The sequence below is a fragment of the Xenopus laevis genome, chromosome 1S (genome assembly GCF_017654675.1).
Source record: "Xenopus laevis strain J_2021 chromosome 1S, Xenopus_laevis_v10.1, whole genome shotgun sequence".
Classification (NCBI taxonomy): Eukaryota; Metazoa; Chordata; class Amphibia; order Anura; family Pipidae; genus Xenopus; species Xenopus laevis.
In genome coordinates, this window is record NC_054372.1 from 60,861,249 (window position 1) to 60,888,888 (window position 27,640).

General features: G+C 36.4%; 1 pseudogene; it reads left to right on the forward strand.

Moving 5' to 3' along the window:
- LOC108704442 overlaps positions 1–27,640 on the forward strand; it is a 71,540-nt pseudogene that overhangs the window by 23,476 nt on the left and 20,424 nt on the right.

The following is a 27,640-nucleotide window of genomic DNA, read 5'->3' on the forward strand; positions in this document are numbered from 1 at the left end:
CCTCGTAAATATTTCTTAGCATTACCCTGTAGTTTAGGGATCTCTTTACCTAAACTACTGTGCATTTGTTCTGTCTTCTTCTGTTAACATTTGTTCTTTCTCACTTTACAGTAAACATCTGCTATGGTGACACGGTGTGTCATCTGAAACAACTTATATACATATAGTTCCAATACACTAATCTTTTAAAGTTCCCATAATCATCTAACAAATGCAGATCAAATGTTCCACATAGTGGTTGATCACTTTGACCTAGAAACTGTCAGATTGTTGTTGTTCAACATTTTTTTAGTACACTGTAAGGAATGCAATAATAGCTAAAACTGAGTATCATTTTTGCATTTGGGTTATTGGGTTAGGATTGCTGTGGAAAAGTCCTAGGGACACAGTGGGGGTAATTTATCAACACTGGGCAAATTTGCCCATGGGCAGTAACCTATGGCAACCAATCAGATTGCTGCATTCATTGTCCTACTTGCAGCTGGTTTCAAAAAGCTAATCACTGATTGGTTGCTATAGGTAACTGCCCATGGGCAAATTTGCCCAGTGTTGATAAATGAGCCCCAGTGTCTTATAATAAAGCTAAGTAGCTTGGAACCATAATGAAAAGTTCATACAGTGTAAAATGTCTTGCCTTCTTTCAGAAAACCTTTTTCATTTATTGTTTTAATTGTTCATTTTGATCTTTTCCATGATGGTTAAAATTACCCAGACTTCAGATTGAAGGGTATAATATATATGGCACTGACAATAATACAAGTAACTATAAACCTATGGTTCTGCTTATTCTTGTTCATAGTAAGGGCCCTTGTGCCAAGGTGTGCTGGTGTTAGAAGGAACATTGCAACGTTTATTGGTGCTTGCATTGTTTTTATCAGTATCAGTACATGTAAAATGCATGAACAGCTATAGCAAATGTTTGCTTTACAATCACACCACTCAGATACCCTTCGTACCTGGCTCCAGAAGTGATTACTCAGGTAATCTTAAAGCCGCCAGACCCCACATAGTGCGAGAAAATCAGATGTCTGGTCTCTGGGTCTTATATTGTTTGAACTGTGTGTGGTATGTACTGTAGCATGTAACCCTGGATAATTAATCAATTTAACTGTCTGACTCAGCAAACAACACTGTAAACAACATGTCTGAGAATTCTATCTCAATATTATGGACTCTTCTTTAGACCCACCACTTTCTTACCAAATCTGTATAGTTACTGTATTCTACAAACTCTACCTAAGGTGGCCATACACGGGCAGATTTAAGCTGCTGATTCGGTCCTTTAGATCAATTTGGCAACTTATCTGCCAATGTGTGGAGCCCTCCAACTATCCTCCCCAACCAATATCTGACCAAAAAACTGCCAGATGTCTATTGGGCAGAATGAGATCTTTGCCCCAATGTTGCCTATTCCCATCTTGTAACCCAATCGTTTGGCCCTAGAGCCTTTGGTGGGCATAACAGGGGAACAATCTGCTCATTTGGTGACCTCACCAAACAAGCCTACTGTATCTTATAGTGCATGACTACCTTTATATGACACTTATGTCTAGGAGTCAACTATATTCATCTTGTTTTTTTGTACATTATTAACAAGAAGCACCACGTTAACCTAGCAATTATAGTGTAGGTATTTAAGACTTTTGAGGCTGGAAGTGTGCTGGGCACTCAGCATGAGCCAACTAGTCTGTCTACCACCAAAAATCAATTTACATTAAATCTTTATAAAATGTATACAGATATGGTATCTGTTATTTGGAAATGAGCCAACTAGTCTGTCTACCACCAAAAATCTATTTACATTAAATCTTTATAAAATGTATACGGATATTGTATCTGTTATTTGGAAACCAGTTATCCAGAAAGCTCCAAATTTTATCCAAATTTTTCAAAATTATTACCTTTTGACCTTGTACCTTAATCCTTAAAGGAGGTAAAACAAGCCTATTTGGTTTATTTAATGTTGAAATGATTTTCTTGCAGAATTCATTATGATTCAAACTTTGAAAGATCATGGAACGTATCCAGAAAACCCCAGGTCTGGATAACAGGTCACATATCTGCATTGTGTGTCTCATAGGTACATGTATGTGTCCTTTTATTAGGTAGTATTACCTGACACAAAATGTATTGAGCTGAGCTTTTTTCTATACGTCTAGAATACGTTATTTCGATTAGTGCCTTCTGTAAAATTATGCAAAATTATAATGTACTTTCCTGGTTCATCAACTTAATGCTCCATATGCAGAAAACAATTGTTTTAATTTCAGAGGCTGTATACAAAGAGCAATTGATCATATCAGTCTTAACCAACTGCAACAGTTTTATAACATTTTTTCTCTTTTAGGGAAGAAAGTTATTTCAGTGTCTGGATATAGCTGATAACTTAAAACTATTTCTTACATTAGGTATGTAACAATTTCAGCTTTCCTCCTACTCAAATGTGGGAAAACGTAATGGAACGGTACTGAAAAATCAATGAAATATTCATAGAAGCGAACCGGTATTCTTATATTTTTTAACACAACAAACAACAAAAGAACATGTAATTAGATGTAGCTGTTTTAATGGTAGCTTTTATTCTGAGTGTTATGTAGGGTTATATTGGTTTCCTTTATATTAATATTATAACTGTATGTAGGCACAAACAGGCCTGTATTATGTAAAATTGTATACTAAGGGCACTGCCTGTATTTGTGTGCTAAAAAATGTACAGAGATGTTTTACCTCCTTTTGTTAGGTTATACAGGTATCCAGAATGCTGGCCTGGGGTATTCCATATAATGGATCTTACGGTAATTTGGATCTTCACACCTTAAGTCTACTGGAAAATTATGTAAACCTTAAATAAACCAAATAGTCTGGTTTTGCTTCAAATGCGGATTAATTATATCTTAGTTGGGATCAAGTATAGGGTATTGTTTTATTATTACAGAGAAAAAGAAAATAATTTTTAAAAATTTGAATTATTTGGATAAAATGGAGTCTATGGGAGGCAGCCTTTTTTGTAATTCTGAGAATTCTGGATAATGAGTTTCCAGATAACGGAACCCATAGCTCTATAGTGAGCTTGTTACAAACACTAAACAGGCTATGTGTTCCAATACCCCTCACAATGGCATAACTAGATGTTACTGGGCGTCACAGCAAAATCACTTTAGGTCCCTAAAACATTGGTAAGTTGACCTATTTTACCAAGCTATAGTGAACCTACTTATTAATTAGGGCTTTATTGGGCCCCCTTCACTCATGAGCTCCCTACAACCACCTCTGGCCCGTCACATTTATAATCATCCAAGAGCGTGTGCCAATAAGTAAGTTTGTGTATAAAGTCTGGACTTATTGGCTCATTATTTGCATGCCTTTACTGGTGACAAGGATAAGAGGCAACTTGAAACATTCTTTCATCGGGCTGAAAATGTCTAAATAAATTCACATTTTACAGCATTAGATGGTTACCCTTGTGTATGCTGCTTGTAAGCAGGAAAGCCTTTCTTCTGACAAGTTTCTTGACCACTATTGGAAATTGTCCAGTAGGTGGCACTACAGGATGGCTGCCCACACACCAATATTACAACTTTAAAAAATACATTTATTGGTATAGAGAATATAATTTTAAATAATAGTGCATTATTTGCAATGTATACAATGTAACTGAGTAATAAAAACTATACCATAAAAATCATGACAGAATATTTCTATATACATATTTCCCTTAAAGGACAAGGAAGGTCTAAAATAGAATAAGGCTAGAAATGCTGTATTTTGTATACTAAACATAAACATGAACTTACTGCACAACAAGCCTAATCAAACAAATGATTTATGCTTTCAAAGTTGGCCACAGGGGGTCACCATCTTGTAACTTTGTTATACATCATCACTGTTTTCATGTGATAAACAGTGGTAAAATCAGGAATTGAGATAAATGTTCTCGTCAAAATTATTCAGGCCCAATATATAAAGGCTGAAGTTCATAACAAGGATTTACCAATATTGTTTGTCTCTTACAGAGTGTTTCTGAAAAAATCTTAGTATTGTTGCGCAAGTGCCTTACATTTCATCCTTCTAAAAGATAGGTCATAGTGTAAATAGCTGAACTACGCTGTCAAGGACAGGCCACCCAAAACATAGTGTGGTTTTTGTTGCCTCTTATTAACAGGCAAGTTGCCTTTACACCTTCCTTCACAGTGATGTCTTTATTTGCCTTATCTAATTTTTTAATTGAATTCGATTAATATTGCTGAGTATATTCTTTATGTAGGAAAGGCTCACAAAATAACTGTACATGCAAGGAAGGCTATAGTCTATAATAAATGTCCCAAATGTCAGTTTGCACATACAGTGACTGTAATCTGCCGTTGCATTTATTTATTTTTAAAATATGCAGTCCATTTAAAAGAGAAACACTGCCTCCTGTTTTTTTCCATACAGATATGCGGTATATGCTTTATTATTAATAATTAACGTTATTAAAATATTAATTCAGGAGCAATATAGTATTCACAAATTTCGCACTTCATTTTAGTTGCCACCTCATATATATATTTTTCTTGGGCTTGAACAAAACAGAGCTCAGATTATGGTTTGTACAGTTTATACTGCAGACAAAGCAGCTAATGCTTGTAATAGAATCTTTTTTAAAGGAAGCATTTTCTGAAAACTCCCAAGTTCACTTGATTCCGTCAACTAGAAGAGCACTACAACTTTTATACCCGTAACCCTCTGATGCATGAAATCTGGTTTATCATGGCCCTGCCAACCTACTGCTCTTCCTGGCTTGGATACATTAGTTTTAATATTTGTATTTGTTGGTAACAATGTGAGTGTTATTAGACATTAGTCATTAGCAATTGCAGGTAGGCCTTGTTGCCACGAGTTTGTTTTCGGCTAATGCCACACAGGGCTGAAATTGGCCAGCTGCAATACGCAGGCCAAAAATTTGCCTCTATTTGGTCATTAGCCTCCTCTCCAGTCTGCACACGGAATCATTGTGTCAGACCGGGTGCAGGCACACTCGGCTGATTTTGGCACGAGAATGCAAACTCTCTTGTTTCTTTGCCAAAATCAGATGCATGTGCCTGCACTTGAGCTGACACATCAGTTGTGGGTGCATGCAGGAGAGGAGGCTAATGCCCTTGATGATTTTTGGCCTGCATATTTCAGGCTGATTTCAGACACCATTTGGCATTAGCCTAAAACAAATGCATGCCAACAAGCCCTACCTACAATTCCTAATGAGAGCCTAATAATACTCACATTGTGACCAACAAATATTAAAGATGAAGATATCTAAGCCAGGGACAGCAGTAGGTTGGCAGGGCCATGATAAAGCATAATTCATGCTAGCTCTGCTTCATTGACAGGGTCACTTCACCTTAGTGTCTGTACAGATATGGAGGCATGTCCCGTATTGGTTTACTACTTACATTTTGAGATTCTCTACCTGTACAGCAGAGTCCTGGACCTCTAATTGTTATATAGCTCAAAGAAATGTTGATTTTGTCACAATAGCAGTGCACAGTGTGGATCTTCTTTTACAGTGTTAATAAAGGTTCATTCACCTTTACATAAATTTTTAGTAAGATGGGAGCAGTGATGAGGCAATTTGCATTTTCTTTGACATTTTTTAGCTTTTTGTATAGCAGCTATCTGGTTTCTCGGGTCCAATTTACCCTAGAAACCAGGCAGTGGTTTTAGAGACTGGAATACGGTAAATAGTAGAGAGCCTGAACAAAATCATAAGCAATAGCAGTTAAATAAAAAGAGGCAGAAGAGGAAGGTAAATGCTAACTTTTAAAAGACCACTTTAAAAGTTGCTAAGAATAGGACAATAACTTTGTACGTAGGTTGTAGGTTAACTTTTCCTCTAATAAGATGATGCTTCAGCACAATGCCATCAAAGGCTTACTGACAAATGACTCTTTCATTTCATGTTATCTGGAAACAATCGCTTGCACAACTATTTTCATTCTTTCCATGTGTTTACTATTGTTTGTATTTATTATGCTGTGAATGCCTACCTTGCTTGCTGACAGTGTGCTCAAAGAAGTGTCTCCTTTGTACACCCCATTTGCAAACCTGATGGTCTCTTTTCATCTGCTTTGAGATGTTCTGATCTGATACTGCCTGAAGATATCAGTCTCTTATGTAAAGGTAAATTTATTTATTTTGACTTTTTTAAAAGTATCCTGGCTTTCTTTTCTTCTGAGGTAAGATCTTCCTATGTGATAGTCTTGGGTTTTCTGCCCATGATGTAAAAATAAAGGTCTGCTTCTACACAGTGTAGAAAGGACAAATGGGAGCACTTCTCCTCGCTCACCTGCACGTGTAATTCAAACCTGTAATGCAAACCTGTGTGCTTGCACGCAGCGTGCCCCCGGTCCAGGCCAATATCACATAGAAACAGAACAGAAGTTGCGGAGCATATCGGCAGCTGAATTATAAAATCTTCATTTATTGTAAATGGTTAAAAACATAAATATCATAGCAGTGACATGTACCCCCACGCTTGACGCGTTTCGTTGTGTCTCGCCACTTCCTCAGAAGCATCTGAGGAAGTGGCGAGACGTCATAAAAATGGAAATAATTGAGCTCAATTCAGTACATGTGTTCCACTCCACTGCAAGCTTTTAACACACAAGTGTAATCCAAATCAAAATCAAAAAATTTGTGGCAAATAGCTGGACACCAATAGGCAGTAGGTGACCTTTCATTTGCCACTAAGTAAGCTAGTTCAGGAAGTGGTAACACTGAAAAAAGTAACAAAGTATAATTAAAACGTAACTTTTACTGTTATAATTCTAAAAAACACGCTCACTGAAACACACACCCACTAGCCAACCAATCCGTCGGCAGTGCTGGACCGTCTCCATAAAAATGACATGCAGTTTAAAACAAGTTGAGCATAAGGTGTGACGGTGGGGTCTCAAGGAGACTTCATTAATTGTTGTGGAATTGAATTCTACCCCTCCATATACCTGGAGTCCACAAACCGCCCGCTCCCTCCCTTCCAAGCAGATACCCCCGTGCAAGACCTGCCTATCTACGTTGGGACTGCGTGGGAGCTAAGCACTCCACCATCCACCTATGCCCGCCCTACGCGTTTCGCCGATACCTTCGGCTTCGTCAGGGGCATAAGTAATGAGCGCGTCTTTCCGCAAAGTTTAAATAGCCAGTTTGAAATTACCGGGTGCTTGAGATCTCGCGATGCTGCGGACGTGACTTCCGCATTGGTCACATTCACCAGCATCTAACCTATGTCAAAATAGAAGGAAGGCTTCCAACTATGGGGGACTGGATCCTGCAGAGTACAACATAGGCAAAATGCGCTGCGATTTAGTGTATTGTTGCCATGACAACCGCGATGTCATGTGACAAATGCGGAAGTCACCGCCGCAGCATCGCGTGATCTCAAGCACCCGGCTACTCCAAACTGTGTATTGTTGCCATGACAACCGCGATGTCAGTGTTACCACTTCCTGAACTAGCTTACTTAGTGGCAAATGAAAGGTCACCTACTGCCTATTGGTGTCCAGCTATTTGCTACAAATTTTTTGATTTTGAAGTGGCGAGACGCTCTGTAATGCTATGAATGCATTGTTATTGCTAGTTTTTATTACTCGGCTTTCTATTTAGGCTCTCTCCTATTCATATTCCGGTCTCTTGTTCAAATCAGGATGCTAGGGTAATTTGGACCCTAGCAACCAGATTGATGAAATTGCAAACTGGAGCGCTTGTAAGAGAGTGAATTGTGTTGTGGGTGGGTGAAAGAGTTAAAATGTTGCTTGTGAATTATGTGATGTTAATGAGAGTTTGTATGTAAAACTGTGTTAATGGTTATTTGAAAATATACTATATACTATAAAAGAAAACTATTGTAAAACTTAAGTGGAAGTGACTATTGGAAACTCTGTTAAGTCTTGTGTCTGCCTGACAGTATCGTGCAAGAAAATAAACAAAGTTAAATTTTTTTAAGAGCTGGTGTGTTCGACTTTCTTATGTTGGGGGTCAGCTTTGAGAATTTCCCCTTACAAGCTGCTAAATAAAAAGCTAAGTAACTCAAAAAAACACAAATAATAAAATACTAAAATACCATTCTCTATATCATACCCCTTTAAGAATATATTACATTTGTTTTCTCTAAGACCTGGGCGTGATGTTTTTCTGATTTGTGTGTTTTCGGACAGTGTGTCCTGGCATCTATTGACTACTATTATGTAAGTGCAGATATTCTTCCAGTTAAATGCATATAAAGAGGCTACAATGAATTGAGCTACTGTTCAGTGCATGTTTAGGGCTCTTTGATATCAACAGAACTCATAAATGTTTCATTTGATTTACTTGACTTGTTTCCTTTGTAGTCTTCTACTTGAAGATGGCGAAAGCTTTGGTCAAGGAAGAGACAGAAGCTCCCTGCTGGATGACACCACAGTAACCCTATCCTTGTGCCAACTCAGAAATGTAATTTTTTGTTCACTTTTTCATTGATTCTAAAAATGTGTTCTTTCCGTTTCTCAGAGTATTTGAAACAAAACGATTTAATACCATACAAGTGATAGAAACATCCATGTTTTTGCATGAAATGTTTGTAGTGCAGATTTGTTTAATTAGAGGTTTGGCAGAAAATGAATGCGGTGGAATTACTTGAGTGATGTGGTGTACCACATTTTCCTAGAAATTCCATAATGTTCATCTGGATGTTTTTATTGCAGTCTCACTTAACTAAAATAATAATGAAGTGATACCATTGTAACATAATTATCTCAGGACACTTTTAGAGATTTTCATACCTAGTTTTAGTGCCAAGTGACAGTCTCTCATCTGGCCCAACCTAAAGGTTATACTTGATGTGTCTTCCAAGTGTCTTACCTCTAAGAGCATTGTAGTGAATGTATTTGATTATAGAGGGTGCCTCAAAATCACAGAAATGAATCATTTGCGACAATTGCTGCATTTTTTTTTACACTTTATTTGATTGCAATCCTCTCATTCCTGATTTTTTATGGAATATGTGCAAAATTGTGGGATCAGCCTAAAAAATTTCATGATCACTTGTGTCAAGGACAAGCAGAGTTAAAAACCACTATGAGCTCAGTAACAAGTCTTACTAAAGTAAAGTTATACAGGTTATTTGCTTAAAGGCACCCCCAAGTGATTGTAGTTACTTACCTGAAATCCCAGGCCGGTGCTCCTATCAGCAGAAAACTGCACCGGCCTGGTTTTATACTAGTGAGCACCACGGAGCGATCTACTACCGTCTTCTTCTGTCTTCAAATTTCTCGGGACAAACGCATGCACAGTTGAACAAAATAGCTAACTTTTTAGGTAAAGTTCGGCTTTTCGTTCTACTGCGCATGCGCAGCTGCGCGATGTAGGAGGAATATAGAAGAAGATCGCTCCGTGGTGCTCACTGGTATAACCCTGGGCTGGTGCAGTTTTCTGCTGATAGGAGCACTGGCCCGGGGTTTTAGGTAAGTAACTACAATTGGTAGTCACTTGGTAGAGCCTAACATTTGACACCCCCAAATGCTGCACACCTTTCCTTCTCCTTTAAAGGAGACCCGTCACCCAAAAAAAATATTCAAAATCCTATTTTAAAATCCTATTTTAAAATTAACTTTAATTACACTATATACTTTTTTGAATCTTGTTTCCTTCAGTCTGGGAATTCATAATTATAGCAAGCAGGCAGGAGCCATTTTGTGGACACTGTTATTAAGACAAGCCTTGCATCATCTCAGAATCTTGTTTGTGCACCAGAATGAGGGACCTGATGTCCATCCCCATGCACTGGCTACACAATTAAATGGTGAAGACAACGGGGAAATGTGGGGAGAGCAGTGACATCTGGGAAATGCTGAATGGAAAGTGAAAGTAATCGTCTGCCCCTCCTCTATTTCTAAGGCATAGAGGAGGGCCAGACAACATTTGATTGACAGCTGAGATTTTTAAATGAGCTTATAACAGATATGAATGCTTCAATAAAAAATAGAAATTTGATTTCATGTTTAATTTGAAAATTACTTTTACTATACAGCTTTTTGTGTCTGGTTGACAGGAACACTTTAAAATGAACTCTGTAATTTGGAGCTTTCTGGATATCAGGTTTCCTTTTAAGAGATCCCATACTTGTACAGCCTTTAGTTCAAGTGGTACATGGGCATAGGTTGTAATCCTGCCTATTTTTTATTTTATTCATATGACTGAAGCTGTCGTATTACTTGGCCTTGGCTGCAGTATTGAGTTGATCATTACAATTAAAATGCTTTTTGAATTATAATGCTTGTTACACTCTGGTATTTTCAGAGTGTAAACTATAATATAATTTTTTACTTATACTTTTAAATAGGGCATTTACCTATTTAAAATGCTGTACCCACGAGTGTACAGCATTCATAAATATAAAGGGATCATTTCAAATGCTGTACTATTTGGTACACTTCCCTTAAAATAAATGAAGCATTAAAACATTAGAATGTTATGATATCCCAATATAAGGATGCTTGTAAACACTACTTGTAAACTGACTGATTTTTTAGCAGAATCCAAGCTCTACATTTTATTATCATTTACTGTAAGTATGGCAGAGATTATATTTTATTTCTTAAATGTGGTATTTTAGTTAAAGGAGACATAAACCTTCCATAGCATCATTATAAGTCCCGATAATAAGCATTTTAATGCATATTATTAGGGGTTAAAGCTTTGTGGTTCCTGACTCCAGCAACCATAGAGATGACGTAGATATAACATTGCACTAAACAATCTTAACAGAGACTACAGGCTTTATTGCAGCACTGAAATTCATGCGTTGTGTTTACATGATTTCTTGGTTTCAAATGATCAACACCAAAGCCATTTAACATTTTTTCTAGCTCTGGACAATTAAACAGCACTATATTTCCTTTCTGAAGTTTAAGAACTGTGTAATATTGACAAGTACAAACTGCACATTAATAGATTACAGCAGGGTGACTATCATGGGGTTATTCTTATTTGGAATAATCTTGCATTACTAATTTAAGGGATGCAAATGCCTCTGTGGGGAGCAAATTACTTTATTCTGTTGTTTCTTACCCTGGATATCTGACTTGTGCCAAAGATGATGATGAATTCATCGACCATAGACCAGCAAGCAATGTAATACTCTTACACAGACGATTATTCCATTGCAAATTTTTATTGCATATATTGCTTTTTTGAGACTTCCTAGAAGGGTTTTTTTTTAAGGTGCAGATATAAGGACTTTTTGCAAATTATAAATCTATAAAAAAAATTTTTTTGGATACACCACTACATTTTTTTATTTCTTTTTTCCTTTTTTTCAATCCAGGGTTAAGTAACCTTTAAGTAAGAGTGTTTGCAAGGTAATGTAATTCTCTATCAAATGAACTGTTCAACCTAACAGGAGTATCTGTAAATATAACTATTTCATTCTGTTGCTGCAAAACATGCTGTATAGTTTCTACATGTTTTATATTGTAGGCATATCCATACACAAAAAATATGATTTGGAAAGAGGCCAGAGTGAATATTCCTCCCCTTCTTAGAGGATTAATTTGGGCTGCTCTTCTTGGTGTAGAGGTAAGGAGGCCTGTGGACTGATGGCTCCTTTCAGCTATTATCACAATACTGAAAGGCTATGTAACCTGAGCATATTGTTGAGAGATGGATAGAGAGCCTTGGTAAGAGAAATGAGGGGGATTAAAATTGTGTATGCACTATGAGTTTAATGTGTTTATTTTTCCAGGGGGCCATTCAAGAAAGATAAAATATGATAGGTAAGAACACTCCAATACCTACAGAACATTAGGTAGTGTTTTTGATTTGGCTTTTAGTGTTTAGACATTATAAATAATTTTTTCTTACAAATAACAGAACCCACCACATACAGTAATCTTATTTTCACTAGGTCAATATAGACATGCATTGCAGTTAAAAGGAGCTGTTAAACATGGCTCTACTATTAGTATTAGAATTCATGGAATGTGATTAAACAAATTGTGTTAACATGCAAAATGCAGGATTCACTGTAGGAATCTTGGCAGAGTCACAAGAATGTAAGTAGGATTAGCTGCCCTTGGCCAAACCTTGGATTTCCTGGGATTTTTGTGGAGTCATTAGCTTACAGGAGCGGAAATATAGGTAGTCGCAAATAAGTACTTATAGTTTAGGCCAGACCACCTCAGTGATTGATTCAGTGATATATTTGACCTAGTCTTGTGAATTTGCATAAATTTACAAAATTTTACAGAAATTTACCCAAATAAATACATTAAATATGGTTGCCCAGCGGCATTTAAGAGCCAAAATTAATTAAAGCTTGGATCAAGGATATGTATTTTTATCTCCTCACCTATGTTATCCAATTTCCAAGTCTATTGGATGTTTTAATGGTGCAAACAATCATATTTTTATGATTTTATGACTTACTGTAATTGACAGTATAATCCAGACAATTACTATAAAAATGCCCTAGGCCGGTGCTATCCAATTTATTACATGTGTTGGGCCAATTATTTCTCATATAGCATGTTTAAGGGCCGATTAAACTAAAATGATGATGTCATACAGTAAAGTCTATGGAGCACTCACATATAATGGAGGCTGAGTTGACCTGTATCTGACCAATCATTCTTTGTGATGAATGCTGGGCGTTTACTGAACTTAGTTGACAAAATGTTATGGCCAAGATGCACAAGCAGTAGAGTTCTGGACTAATCTATGACCCTCTTTTGGGATCACACAGTCCACCCTTCCACTCATTTTGCCAAATCAACTTTGTTTTGATTTTATATCAGTTGGATCATTCAAAAGATATTATTGGTTATATGGTTTGGCTGGAAATTAACTGCATGTGAATACTCTTATGTTTAGATATCTCACGTTGCCATCAGTATGATGAGCTCCTTTTTTCTCTTGAAGGACATGCACAATTTTGAAAGGTGCTGAAAGCTGGGGTGGTTTCACATCCTAACCTGGTATATTGTATCATAGCTTGTATTATATAAGCAGAGATTTCATTTATGCATACAAGGATGTTGTGAGCCCTGCTGGAAAGATTCTGCTTAGTCTCCAGGGCTGCATTAAAGGAGAAGGAAAGGTTAAAACTAAGTAAGCCTTATCAGAAAGGTCCACCTAAATATACCAGTAAACCATCAAAGTACTGCTGCTCTGAGTCCTCTATCAAAAGAAACACTGCATTTCTTTAATTTCTATTGTGTATGCATGGACTTCGGTTTCAGACTTCCTGCCTTCAGCTTAAACCTATTTGCCCCGGGCGTGAGCATGCTCAGTTTGCTCCTCTTTCCCCCTCCCCTTCTCTGCTGTAATCTGAGCCCAGAGCTATAAGTGAGCAGGGAGAGACTCAGGCAGGTAGTGATGTCACACCAAGCTAATACTGCAGCTGCTATCCTAAACAAACAGAGAGCTTCTAGAGCTTTTTACTCAGATACGGTAAAACATTCTACAGAATAAATATAGCATTCTAGCTTGCACTATTGCAGCTAATCTATTGGCAATAAAATGCCTCCGTAGCTTTCCTTCTCCTTTAATAAATGGGAAAAGGGTAATTTGCCCACCAATGAGGATTCTAAACTAAAAACTTGTTTTAATTTAAATTACTTTAATTTTATATTGAAAAAAAAATAAGTACAGGTATGGGAAAAGCTCTGAATTACAGAAAGGCCATCTCCTATAGACCCTTTTATTCAAATGTTTAAAATTTTTAAAAATACTTTCCTTTTTCTCTGTAATAATATAACTATACCATGTACTTCTTCCAAACTATTATATATTTAATAGTTTGGACAATTGGGTTTATTTAATGTTTACATGATTTTTTAGTAGACTTAAGGAATAAAGATCCAAAGTATGGAAAGATCTGTTATCCGGAAAACCCAATGTCCCAAGCATTCTGGATAACAGGTCTCATACCTGTACTCCCCATAATGCAGACCTCAGCATTTTCCATAAGATATCCACCTGGCAGGAAAAAATATTGTCTGAGCTTTTAAGCTACTACTGATTCTACAATAAACTTGTAATGTCTCTTCAGTAGACACACTTATATATGACACTACTGTAAGTTACCTGAGCTTAGGAACTGACTTATAATATACCATAGATTTGTAATATAACATTTGTGATGCAATGTACGCATGCTATAATTTCCCATTAGCCCTTTACAGAATGTGTACAAATAATGTTTGCATTTTGACAATGTCTACCTTCTTTTCCATGTATTGTGACTATTGGGTTTTCTCACGGAAAATATACATAATTCTAAAACGTGTTTTTCATATTTCTGGGACTTGTGTCAGTAGCAGGCATACTGAGAAATCACTGAGCACATATAATGGGATTTGTCATTGTATTTTAATACATGTGAAAAGAACATGTTAAATGAATAGTGAGCAAATTATCTCAAAAGTCAACTTTCTAATCATGGGAAAATACTAAAAATGATCTTTAAGACTTTTTAATAGAGATTAGCTAAAGCCGTGCCAGTCATGAGGATTTTTATGATCCATTCTAACGAGCTCTGGACACTGTTTTTTTGTGGGAATATGAATGTACACTTGCACTTGATTAAAAACCTATGCTTTCCTTGGGACTATTTGTAATAGATATCTTAAAGGGGATGCTCACCTTTAAATTGACTTTTAGGGGCCAATTCATCAAGGGTCGAATATCGAGGGTTAATTAACCCTCGATATTCGACTAGGAATTGAAATCCTTCGACTTCGAATATCGAAGTCAAAGGATTTAGCACAAATTCTGCGATCGTACGATCGAAGGATTATTTCTTCAATCGAAGGATTTAAATCCAACGATCGAAGGAATATCCTTCGATCAATAAAACTTAGGCAAGCCTATGGGGACCTTCCCCATAGGCTAACATTGACTTCGGTAGCTTTTATCTGCCGAACTAGGGGGTCGAAGTTTTTTTTAAAGAGACAGTACTTCGACTATCGAATGGTCGAATAGTCGAACGATTTTTAGTTCGAATCGTTCGATTCGAAGGTCGTAGTCGAAGGTCGAAGTAGCCCATTCGATGGTCGAAGTAGCCAAAAAAACCTTCGAAATTCTAAGTTTTTTTACTTCGAATCCTTCACTCGAATTTAGTGAATCGCCCCTTAGTGTGATATAGATTGTAGAGAGACAATTTGCAATTGGTTTTCATTTTTTATTATTTGTGATTTTTGAGTTACTTAGCTTTTTATTCAGCAGCTTTCTAGTTTGCAATTTCAGCAATCGTGTTGCTAGGGTCCAAATTGCCATAGCAACAATGCATTGATTTGCATAATTGACTGAAATATGAATAGGAGAGGGCATGAATAGAAATATGAGTAATTCAAAGATTAGCAATAACCATACATTTGTAGCCTTACAGAACATTTGTTTTTAAGATGGGGTCAGTGACCCCACTTTGAAAGCTGGAAAAAGTCAGAAAAAGAAGAAGGCAAATCATTTTAGAAAATATATAAAATAAACAATGAAGACGAATTGAAAGGTTTCTTAGAATTTACCATTCCATAACATTATAAAAGTTAACTTAAAGGTGAACCACCTCTTTAAAGGGAAAATGTACTTTATTTATTTGCTTATTTGTATTAATGGTCCCACTTATGGGTGGCTAAACCAGACAAAAAGCAGCTCATTTGACAGCCTTTCCAGATGAACAGATCATATAGATCAGGGCTGTCCATCTGGCAGCCTGCACCCCCCCTTGTGTAGCCCCCACATGGAAAAGCTGTCTGCTGTGATTCCTTACCTTATACAGAATGAAGGAAAAGGGCGCACACCATTAAATCAAACTGAGGGGTGCTAATCCATAGAGGACTCCAGCCAAACGAAATGCAGATGCACACCTGGTCCCTCTTTCAACGTTCACGGTGCATGGATCATAGGAGGACGGCACCCCCAACACAAGGTACGTAATAATTAATCCAGCACACGAAGTTTGCTCAAGGGTTATTACCCGTGTTTAATGTCAAGCCAAACAGGTTACAACGTTTCGGGGGCGTACCCCTTCGTCAGGTGACCTGACGAAGGGGTACGCCCCCGAAACGTTGTAACCTGTTTGGCTTGACATTAAACACGGGTAATAACCCTTGAGCAAACTTCGTGTGCTGGATTAATTATTACGTATCCATAGAGGACTCCCCCTAAGGGTCTCCAAGTAAAGCTGCAAATATTAGAAGTAATGGATAGCACACCCAATTTAGAAAAATAAGTAAATTTATGACAAAAAGAAAAAAATCATAAAAAAATAACAAAAATTATACAAAAAAATATTGGGTTCACAATATATCTGCTTGCCCTACTTTGTACCCTATGGGATGTGAGCCTGGTAGGGTTTGTTAGCATTTGGAAATTGTTTTTTGGGGCCTCTGAGGTGTTTAATCATATGCTGGGGGGGGGAGAGATGCAGTATTATCCACAGGGGAGGAGGAGGCATATGGATTTAAGTGTATGTTTATGGTATCTTTAAAGGTATTGGAACAAGATAGAGCGATCGCACACCCACGGCAGCCCTTAACGATAGTAGCTTGGTGCTACCAAACAGATACAGGAACAGAATATACTGGCACACAAAGCTTTTTGCAGTAGTTGAACCCTTGCTTTAATTCAAAAAGTGTGGAATGTGCAATGTTTTGGGGCCATGCCCCTTTCTCAAGCATACGGAATCATTAGTGAACAGGATATATGAAGGTGAAACAATTAATCAATTTGCATAAATTATTAACAACAGTATTTTTCTTAACAAGTGCTAACAGGTAAAAATGTATATAAGTTAAAAATATAACAGTCCACAGGTCTCCTCTATTGTGCATATATCGTTGTGTATAAATAATGTCCATGAAACCATTGTCCATAAAAATAGTCCATAAAAATATTATTGTGATAGTCCAAATCCATTCAGGATTAAAAAACTGTGTAAAATACATAAGTAGGAGGCTCATAAATAATGTTGAAAAGCTCATTGATGTAGTGAGTAAGGTGCAACAATATAACGCAGCTACAGCTATTATTCTATAAAAAGATACTAATTAACAAACAGTGATATTCAAGACAAAAGTAGCAAACAATGTTAAGCCAAAGGTTACTTAGTAACTCACCCTGTACGTATGGGGAAGGTAATATTATCTAGCCCTGGATGGTACTCAAAACGAGTTCTTATCTGTTAAGAAAAAGAAATGCTGCTTAAGACACAAATAGTTATATATAAAGATGCATCAAATTCCGGTTCTGTAAAAAAACTTACTGTAAGTGCAGTTATAGAGAACGTTTCCTAAGAACATATATAAACACCTCTATAAAAAGCAGGATAGATTATACTCCTCATTGAGACCCTTGGGACACCTAGTTTGGAGCCGCCATATCCAAAAGCACTCTCATTGATGTAATCTGCATTTTTTATCCTGGCCTTGTTTTGTTGTCACTTTCTCTAAAATCTGCCAGTGTAATTGTGCGATCCGGTGCCCTTGTGTATGAAAATGTTTCGCTAATGAAGTCTCTTTTTTCATTTCTTTTTTGTTTGTTTCTTTTGCTGTTGTAGATGGGGGCTGGTAAGTTCTTATGGTGGATTTATGTTCATTTAGCCTCATTTTTATGGGTCTAGATGTTTGTCCCACATATGCCAACCCGCATGGACATTTGATGCAGTAAATCACATCACTAGTGTCACATGTAAAGAACCCTTTAGTAGTGTATTTGAAACCATATAGCAGGTGTGTGACCATGTTGCCATGTATTATACCGTTACAGTGGCCACAATTTCTACAAGGGAAAGAGATATGGCTTTTTGGTTGATCCCCTGATCTAGCTTTAATAAGGTCCCCTATGTTTCTGCCTTGCCTATATGAAAATATAGGAGGTGCCTGAAACAAATGGCCATACTTAGGTTCAGAACTTATAATGGGCCAATATTTAAGTATAACCTTCCGAACCGCCTTTGAATTTCTATCAAAAGTTGAAATGTATGGAATTTGCTGTGTTTTGGTGCAATTTGTAGATTTTTTCGCCAGCAGTTCTTTCCTAGGGATAGCTTGTACACTCAATCTACTGTTCTCAAGACTCTCTCTATCATAACCCTTTTCAGAAAATGTATTCACCATCTCTTTTGACTTCTTCTCATAAAGGACATCGGTAGAAGTTATCCGTCGTACCCTAAGTAACTGACTCTTAGGTAAACCTTTACACAATCCTGGAGGATAAAAAGAAGTTGGTCTCAATACGTTGTTTCTGGGATATCACAATAATATTTTTATGGACTATTTTTATGGACAATGGTTTCATGGACATTATTTATACACAACGATATATGCACAATAGAGTAGACCTGTGGACTGCTATGTTTTTAACTTATATACATTTTTTACCTGTTTGCACTTGTTAAGAAAAATACTATTGTCAATAATTTATGCAAATTGATTAATTGTTTCACCTTCATATATCCTGTTCACTAATGATTCCATATGCTTGAGAAAGGGGCGTGGCCCGAAACGTTGCACATTCCGTACTTTTTGAATTAAAGCAAGGGTTGACCTGCTGCAAAAAGCTTTGTGTGCCAGTATATTCTGTTCCTGTATCTTTAAAGGTATGACTTTTTTCATATATGAGTGTTATCCCTGCAGTGAACACCAACCATTTAGTTTATTTGGTGTGTTACTACAATTAATGTAAACATGGTCTTAAAAGTTTATTTGATAACATGGGTGTAGTTTAAATGGGTGTGGTTTAATAGGGGGGCATGGTCTGGCTTCCATTATTGGCCCTCCACCACGTAGGCCGGAAAAATTCCATCCCTCCCTACCCCAAAAGTTGGACAGCACTGATAAAGATGTATGGCCAGCTTAGTTGCACTTTGGGCAACTTCAGGAGATTAGTTGCCCCGAAGAAGAGGAGATTTGTCCCTGGGCAACTAATCTCCCCGAATCTGACCGTGTGTCTCTGCCCTAAACCAGCCACAGTCAACCTAAGCAACAGTAAAACAAATATTTGTGAACCATCCATTCAGATAAAGGGCATTTGATCCTTTTCTGTCTTCTTGAATACAGACTCTTATCCTAATTGTATGTCTTATTTGTTTCTGAAACAAAGCTACTTTACGCAACCTTACATTGTTCAAAGTAAATACTTTGAATTCTGGGTACAGTATCACTTTACCGTTACCAAGTTTTTTAATTATAATTTGGCCACTGGAGGGCACCATAAAAAGTTTTTGGGTAAAGTTTCCTTGTCAGAGCTTCTACCACTCATACTTCAAGCCTCAGGTATTTTGAAAGCTCCAACATATGTGAAGCACTGTACAACAGAAGGGTGTATTCATCGAACAGATTAAATACTGACCAATATCACTAGTACACATAAGTAGACAAATAAAGCTCTCGGCGTATAGTAACTTGTGTCTATATAGTATATATAGCTAAATATGAGAAAACAAAGTTGTTTCACAAATATTATATATGCTTATTTAAGCAAATTTATGGGTTGCTAAGGGACATGAGCAGAGGCAGAAATATGCGTGATGATATTCTTTCTTTCAAGTAAACAAATATCCCTCTTTTAAATTATATTTGTAATTCATTAGTTGGAATTGCTGTGTGGACCATTCCTCTACCTGAATTTTAACAGTGAAGGTAAGTGTGTTATTTATATGCTCTGTCTGCAAGTAAGGGAAAAATGCTAAATAAAAAAATATAACCATGTGAATTAGTAGTTTAAAACATTTGGAAATGCATATGTTAAATAATTGTACTATAAATGATTTATATATTTAATCCAGAGAGATGGAAGAGTGGGTATGTACAGTATGTAATTTCCTATTGTGCTGAAAGCTACCTCTAGTCATCAACTTGAAAGGAGTAATATACACACTTTTTAACCTGAGTTCAATAAATAGGACTTGTGCTAAACATAGTTTTTGCCTGTTGTTTAATTATTAAATATGTATAGGTTTTGATATTTCTTGCAGTAAACAGGGCAAAATCAGAAATTGAAAGTGCAGTCACATTCTACTTCCCTATACCGTGTGTCGCATACCCATTCTTCTTTCAGATTGTAAACTCTTTTGTACAGGGCCCTCTTTAACTCTTCTATCAGTTATCAGTATTGTATGCAATCTTCATGTTCAGTGTATACACCCATTTTATTGCTGCATTTTATATTTTTGGCACAAGCCAGATTAATTGAACTGAGTTTTAAAAATGGGTATATAGCCCTTTTAAGTATACTTTTAAACACACTTTGTGGGGAATTTTAAAAAATCTGGATCTAAAATGTAGAAATTCACAATTGTCTGAATTATTTTTTTTTACTCCACTTTACAGAAAAATGTTATCTGGAGCAAAGAACTTTTGCCAGATAAACTCATTCCAGATTGACAATTTAATTCCAAAGTATACAAAACTGCCGTATTCATTTTAATGGATTGAAGGCATGAAAACTTTGTACTGTAATGTAATGCTCTTTTGCACAGGAGCAACTGTAAACATACTTTTAAACATGTTTTAACCAGACTAATTCCCACATACAAGACCTCCAGCACTCAGGATAAGGAAAAAAGGGAATGCTCACCTGCTAAAAGGTCAAATATATGCCTGCTTACTTTTCAGCAGGTTGATTAGGACCACCCAAGCAGACTCTAATGCTGAGTAATGATTTAACTAAACCCCAAAATCTTGCAATAACTCAAGCTAAGTCAAACATAACTTAGTGTTGATTAGTGTCTGGTGGTTGAAAGCAATTACCATTATTCCTAAATTATATGTGTTTTGACAATGTATATTTTAAAACACTCTACTAACTATTAGCGCAAGGTGACACAGAGTAAGGGAAAAATAGATCCCCTTTATACATGTAGGGCTTGCATCGGAAGGCAGTATACTTGTTTTATGGCTGTAAGAATTAATTACATATTAGTTTGGATCAAATACATGGTACTGTTTTATTATTACAGAGAAAAAGGATTTAAAAAAAAAAAAAAAAAAAATCTGGATTATTTGATTATAATTGAGTCTATGGGAGATGTTAAAAGGGTGGTTCACCTTTAAGGTAACTTTTATGTTATAGAATGGCCAGTTCTAAGCAAATTTTCAATTGGTTTTCATTATTTATTTTTTAGAGTTATTTGCCTTTTTCTTCTGACTCTTTGTAGCTTTCAAATGGGCGTCCATGACTCCCTTCTAAAAAACAAATGCTCTGTAAGGCTACAAATGTATTGTTATTGTTACTTTTTATTACTGATCCTTCTATTCAGGCCCTCTCCTATTCATATTCCAGTCTCTAATTCAAATCAATGCATGGTTGCTAGGGTAATTTGGACCCTAGTTACCAGATTGGTTAAGATGCAAATTGAAGAGCTGCTGAATAAAAAACTAAATAACTCAAAAACCTTCAATAATAAAAAATTAAAACAAATTGCAAATCGTCTCAGAATATCACTCTCTACATCATACTAATTCTCCCTTTGCTAGAAAAAAGAACAATTGTTTTTTTTTCCCCAGAGAAAGAAAAAGTGAATATTTGCTTTTGATTGTTATAAATCTTCACCATTATATGTAAATATATTTAGGCATTTTCCTTCTCTGATTTTTTTTAAAGAAAACTTAGAGTGTCCCCCCATGTATGGTTGTAGATGGGAAGTACTGAGCTCGTCAAACTTATAATGGAAATTGGGCACAAATACTGCTGGACAACACAAATGTACTGCAGGGGTCACAGAGGAAACAATGCAAAATCACCTGAAGATTGCTTCTTGTCTGTTAACTGTTCTCTGTGCATAGTGGAGATATCACCTCTTAAACCGCATTACATTTTGTGCAATGAGTGTACACACCATGAATATAGCATGTTTTAGATTTGAAAAAAGAGACTTTTAAGACACCAGTGATTTACTTGTCAACTAGTCATATTTATATCCTTAAAGGAGAAGGAAAGCTCCAAGACAGTTTATTGTCAACAGATTAGCCACAATAGTGCAAGCTAGAACGCTATATTTATTCTGCAGAATGCTTTACCATACTTGAGTAAACAGCTCTAGACACTGTCTCTGTTTGTTTAGGATAGAAGCTGCCATATAAGCTTCCTGCCTGAGTCTCTCCCTGCTCACATACAGCTCTGAGCTCAGATTACAGCAGGGATGGGAGGAGGGAGGGGGAGAGGAGCAAACTGAGCATGCTCAAACCCTGCCCTGGAGGTTTATGCTGAAAACAGGAAGTCTGATACAGAAGCCCATGTGTACACAATAAAAGTAAAGAAATGCTGTGTTTCTTTTGACAGAGAGCAGCATTACTTTGATGGTTTACTGGTGTATTTATATAGACCTTTCCTTCTCCTTTAAATACATGTTAACTGCATGCAAACTATATTTTTCTCTGTTTCCTGACAGCACTGATATATGCCTGTATGTCCACCTTTATATCCAAAGTGTATCATTTAGTTTTGAAGGACAATTACCATGCCATCCAAGATGAGTTAATTTAGATAAAATGAATGATTCAAAGCCAATAATTTTCTAGTCAACCGCTCTGTGTCACTTATGATCATCATTTATAAAGCTTTAACTTCATGTTTTTCTCTAAGGATATTGAAAACTGAATATGGTAAGGGGATTTGGTTATTCAGAACGCCAACATTACCTTCTGCATACAACTGAGAGAACAGAGTGAATATGGAATATAGTTTGCAGGAAAGGTAATATCTAAGCGTTTCATCTTCTTTATTCCTGTTAGTCGTTTAACGAACATTTTAAATTTTATTACAATTTTTTGAATCAATATTTATCACTTGATTGGTGCATAGGTGTTTTACAAATTAACTTTATTTACCACTTGATTGGCATTCAAATGTTTTAAAACGTTTTATAATGTAATGATTAAAAAGAACCAAAATGTATCACTTTATTGACACACAAGTTGTATAAAAGTTATATTTTAAGTATATTATTGTATGCACGGATTTTTTGGATAAATGGACAATTTTTAACGTATCGATAAGTACACAGTATCTAATTTTTGGACACTTATGTCAACACAAAGGACACTAAAATGGATGGATCAATCTTTTTATGGAAGTCACAGTGGTATATTGAATAAGAAAGTAACCAATTGGAATAGTTGTTCCCGCCCAGCACTTTCCCTGCCCTTGTCCCCACTATTTAGCACAGAGTGGTGTGTGTCACTATAGGCTTGATAAAGGGCCCTGCGTGGTCCGAAACGTTGTCTTGTCTACTTTGTTTGAGCCAATAAAATTGCACAACTAAAGAATCGATTCACTTTATCAGTGTGCAGCAGCAATTTGGACTACATAATTTATAAAGCAACTGAACAAATTCTGCAGAAAAGACACATCTATCTGTTTATATTAATTTCTGTAAATACTTTTCTGCTTGTCGGGCAAATTACCCACACAGTCAGGAGAGTGTTAATAAATGTAGATAATATCAAACTGTTGGGAATCCTACTTGAGTCCCTGTTCAATCTTTGATCAATCTGTTCCTATATTTTTATATATTTATATTAGAAGAGGCATACCATTAAACAGATGATTCTTAAGCATATAAAGACAGCCTAAAATGTGGGTTTTTCATATTTAGATTTTTCAAATTTAGAAATAAAAAGTAAACCATAAAATCATGAAAGAATCCCCAGAATTTTTAGGTGAAGCACATGTTGTAACAGTAATTGTTGGTGCAGCATTGTGCACACGCCAGTTTATACACACACAACTAGCAATGGCAGTTTTAAGCCAATGAGCCTCAAAGTCTGCAACTTTTTGGCAGCAACTTATTGAACTTGGTAGGTGTATTTTAATTGAGGTTTATTGTTGCTTTACTTTGGGAATATATTTAAATACAACAAATATGTATTTAATTGTATATTAGTGCTAGACTTTTGCAGGTACCCAAACAGTTCCAGGGCTAGGTAGGCATTATGATTCAGCAGCTTACTATCAGCAGAATACATTTCTTAATCAGCTTAAGTATATCCTAAATAGACACAGATATTAAACTGTGCATTTATTTTAATATGTATACATTAGTTTTGATATGAACATGGGTGGACAATAGATTTAATTTAAGGCATTTTCTTTTTCTTATCGTGCTTGTTAATGTGAAAGCAATTTTTTACATTGATGGCACTTTAAATGACCGCCATGACTTGAATAAGAATGAGGAAAAGGAAATACTGTGATGCAAAGAAAGGGTGGGAGGAAGATAAAAGCATTAGGAAAGAGGGCCAAAGAACAAGACTAGTATTAAGTGCTCAATATTACAAAAGACACAAAAAAAGTTGTGGATTGTGTGGCGTACACTGTACAATGTCCATTTATTCAGCTGTATATAGTTGTGGGCCTGTATGCTATGTGGCTCTGATACCTATCATCATTACCCATTGATTATTCACTGTACTCTGCATACAATGGTCTTTCATCCCCTTTAATCACAACTGCTTGCTACTTTTTTGTTATTTTAGAGTACCTCCCTGTGTTCTCCCTAATGATTGCCTTTCATGACCCGCAACTAAGCAACCATCTCAATGAAATTGGCTTTATTCCAGTTGTAAGTATAAAACAGGAAGCCCTTTTTACTGCCCATTAATAAGATGACAAAGGAAGAAGGACTCAAATGAAAGATTAACCCTAGTTCTAATTATGGTAGTTTTCCCATTCTTCAGTCTCCTATCTGCAGCCTGTCTTGGATTGGCATGGTTATTAGATTTAACTCACTAATACCCAAATAATGTAATGCATGAACAGCATTTCAGTACTCAAAAGTCACATTTTTAAAGCTAAGTTCAGGGAGAGACTTTATAACATACTTTATCTGAAACATATACCATATTGCTGAGACTATAGTCTTCACTTGTTCTTGTCATTATATACGGCTGTTCTTCCAAAATGCCATAACTATCAATAAATTAAAAGATCATCACCATCAGATTTGGGTAGGATGAGAACTTTTCCTATGTCACTTTGCTAGGTATTGATCTGTCTCTTTGAAGCCATCAGCTTGTACTGTACATATTTCCCTTTGTTTACCCTGTTTAAGGAATCTTTTCATAAATGTCCATAGCAAAGAGATCTCTTTGAAGGTATGGAGACTAAGTATTCAAAGTGTTCATCTGCTTCTCTCCACTGAGTTGCACTGTGCAGAAGTTATGCTCTTATCTTTGGAATTTAATAGGCTAGCAGGATCCTACCTTGCACAAAGCACAGAAATTCCTAGGAAGGTTTCGTTTCTGCATAGACCAATAGCAAATGCAAATATCTGTTACTTGGAGGTCATTGACTGAAATTGTGTTTCTTTGCTGCTGGAAAAAAAGCAATGAATAGTGCCAGTGTTACCGGCAGAAAACTGCTTTTGTCTGGCGAGCTTGAATTCATATTTAATGCAGTTGTGGAAACCTCTAATCAGTGCTTGTAAACCAGCAGATAGGTTTCTTGTAATTTTAACCCATGTTATCTTATAGTTTCCGAGTCTGAAATAAAAAGCATCTCATTCCGTGCCTGATGCTGAGTGAGGGCACTGATTGTATTTGTGATGCGAAACATTATTCTTTGCTTTACTGAGAATTTACCATCTCCTGGGGCAGAGCATATCTTGTGTGCCTTAAAGCTGTGTGATCACCCATATGTTATTTTAGTTTCCTTTTTAAATGTTTTATTTGGCTTGTCCCTGTGGAGCAAAAATGCTGGAATATATTTGAGAAAAAAAAAACATGTTTTCTCCTTAAACAGGATGGCCTATGTCTGGTCACAGTACCCTATGAGCAAGCTGATAATAAGGCCTGAACTTGATTTTCTTTGCTTGAACAGTAATCCTGTATCTGTAAGCCCTGATTAATCTTTCATCACCTTAACGTGGCGTCTCAGTGCAGGAAGGATTGTGTTTCCTGGCAACCTTCCATTCGCTCATGGTCATAAAGAAGCCCTCAGACTGCAGAATGCCATTAAAGCCACAAGCCTACTGAATATTGGGTGCTGACCTATCCATGTGCTTGTGTAGGACAGGAAGCATTAAATTGCACTCATTTCCTTTTTCTTTCCCGTTTATCTTGTATTTTGCAGCATCACGAAAGCACTCTGTTTTGCAGTCAAGCCTCCCCATTATTAAAGACTGACAGTTTGTTTCTTTATATGCTGTATGTTATCCAGCAGAGCTCACGTAGTATTTAATTAACCTATTTCCCATTAGACAGAATGGCAATTCATCTGAGAGATTTGCAAGACCTTCATGCAGGAAATTGAAGATAACTAAGCCCCATTGTTCTGCTTATTATAGGATCCCTACTGTAAGGTACCTTAGCATTCCTCTACCTGCATGAGTGAAATACTATATGTAGTTAAAGCCATTTGTAAAATGGGAGATTATTTATATATATATTTTTATTTATTTATATACACAGGGTATGTTTGAAACCCCATTTTCCTGAAAAGCTCTGAAATATATGAATACCTTTTCCAGCAATGATTCTTATTTTTTCAGTGATGTTTTTTAAGCGTGATATACTTGATAAGTCGTGTTTGTGGCAAAACCATTCTACTGTTTATGCTGAGTTTAAAATGTTTTAGTAACCTTAAAGGAGAACTGAAATAAGAAACTTTTTAAATACAATCAATTAAAAATTCTGTACCGTTTCTGAAATAATCAAGTTCTTCTAAACTGTCCCTCTCTCAGCATCTGTGTCTCTTCAGTCTGTCTTCATGCAAGAGTTGGGTGTCAAATAGTCATTGACATAGATCCAATATATCTTAAAGGGGAGCTCTATTTGCCTAGAAGCTATATTAGAGCTCACTCTATTAAAAACTCCTATAATCCTGTCGCTCTACATGCAGGATTTGTGCAAAAGGCAGTTATTTCAGCAATGTTGCAGAATATTTAATTGATTGTATTTGCAAAGTTTTTTATTTCAGTATGTTAAAGCTTGTTACATTTTCATTTTCACAATAGTTTCCCTTTAAGGCACAGTGTTCTGAATTGGCCATTCAAAAAGAATGGGTTGATTTTGGACAGTTTTTCATTTATGCATGGTGTTGTAATATGCTGGGTAATAAAAATCTTAAAAATTGTATTTAGCTCACTTGCTGAGTAAAACAAGGGAAGCCCCCAAGTCAGAGAGCATTGAAGCAGCTCCAGTCACGTCAATAACTAAAAACACACAGATAAAGAAATCTCCTTGTGAGGAATAACCTATAATAGGATGATGGGCAGTCTGTGTTGCCAAACTATGCTTTTCTGTTCTGATGTTAAATTTGCATACTGAAAAAAATCACATACTGTGAGCTAAATTGATAATTGCTTGTTATTAGCAAGAATTGCCTTCATATGTAAGTTAGAGCAGCTTACTATATAGTCCACAACAATATAATGGTTATTATAAAGATATTTTATAGTGAACATGTTTGAATGGCAGGTAAGGAATTAAGACATTGCAGTTTTCTGCAAATTGAGAGCTGTATAATCCCACCAGACATGACATATACCCCATCCCTGCATTTCAGTGTGGGAAGAGAACACAGAAAAATGAGTTGAGTTGCTTCTTTGAGATTTTCTAATACCGCACACCTCCTTCCACTTTTCTGCGTAGTGGTGCTGGTCCTCCGTTGACCTGGCCAGGTCTCCTTACTG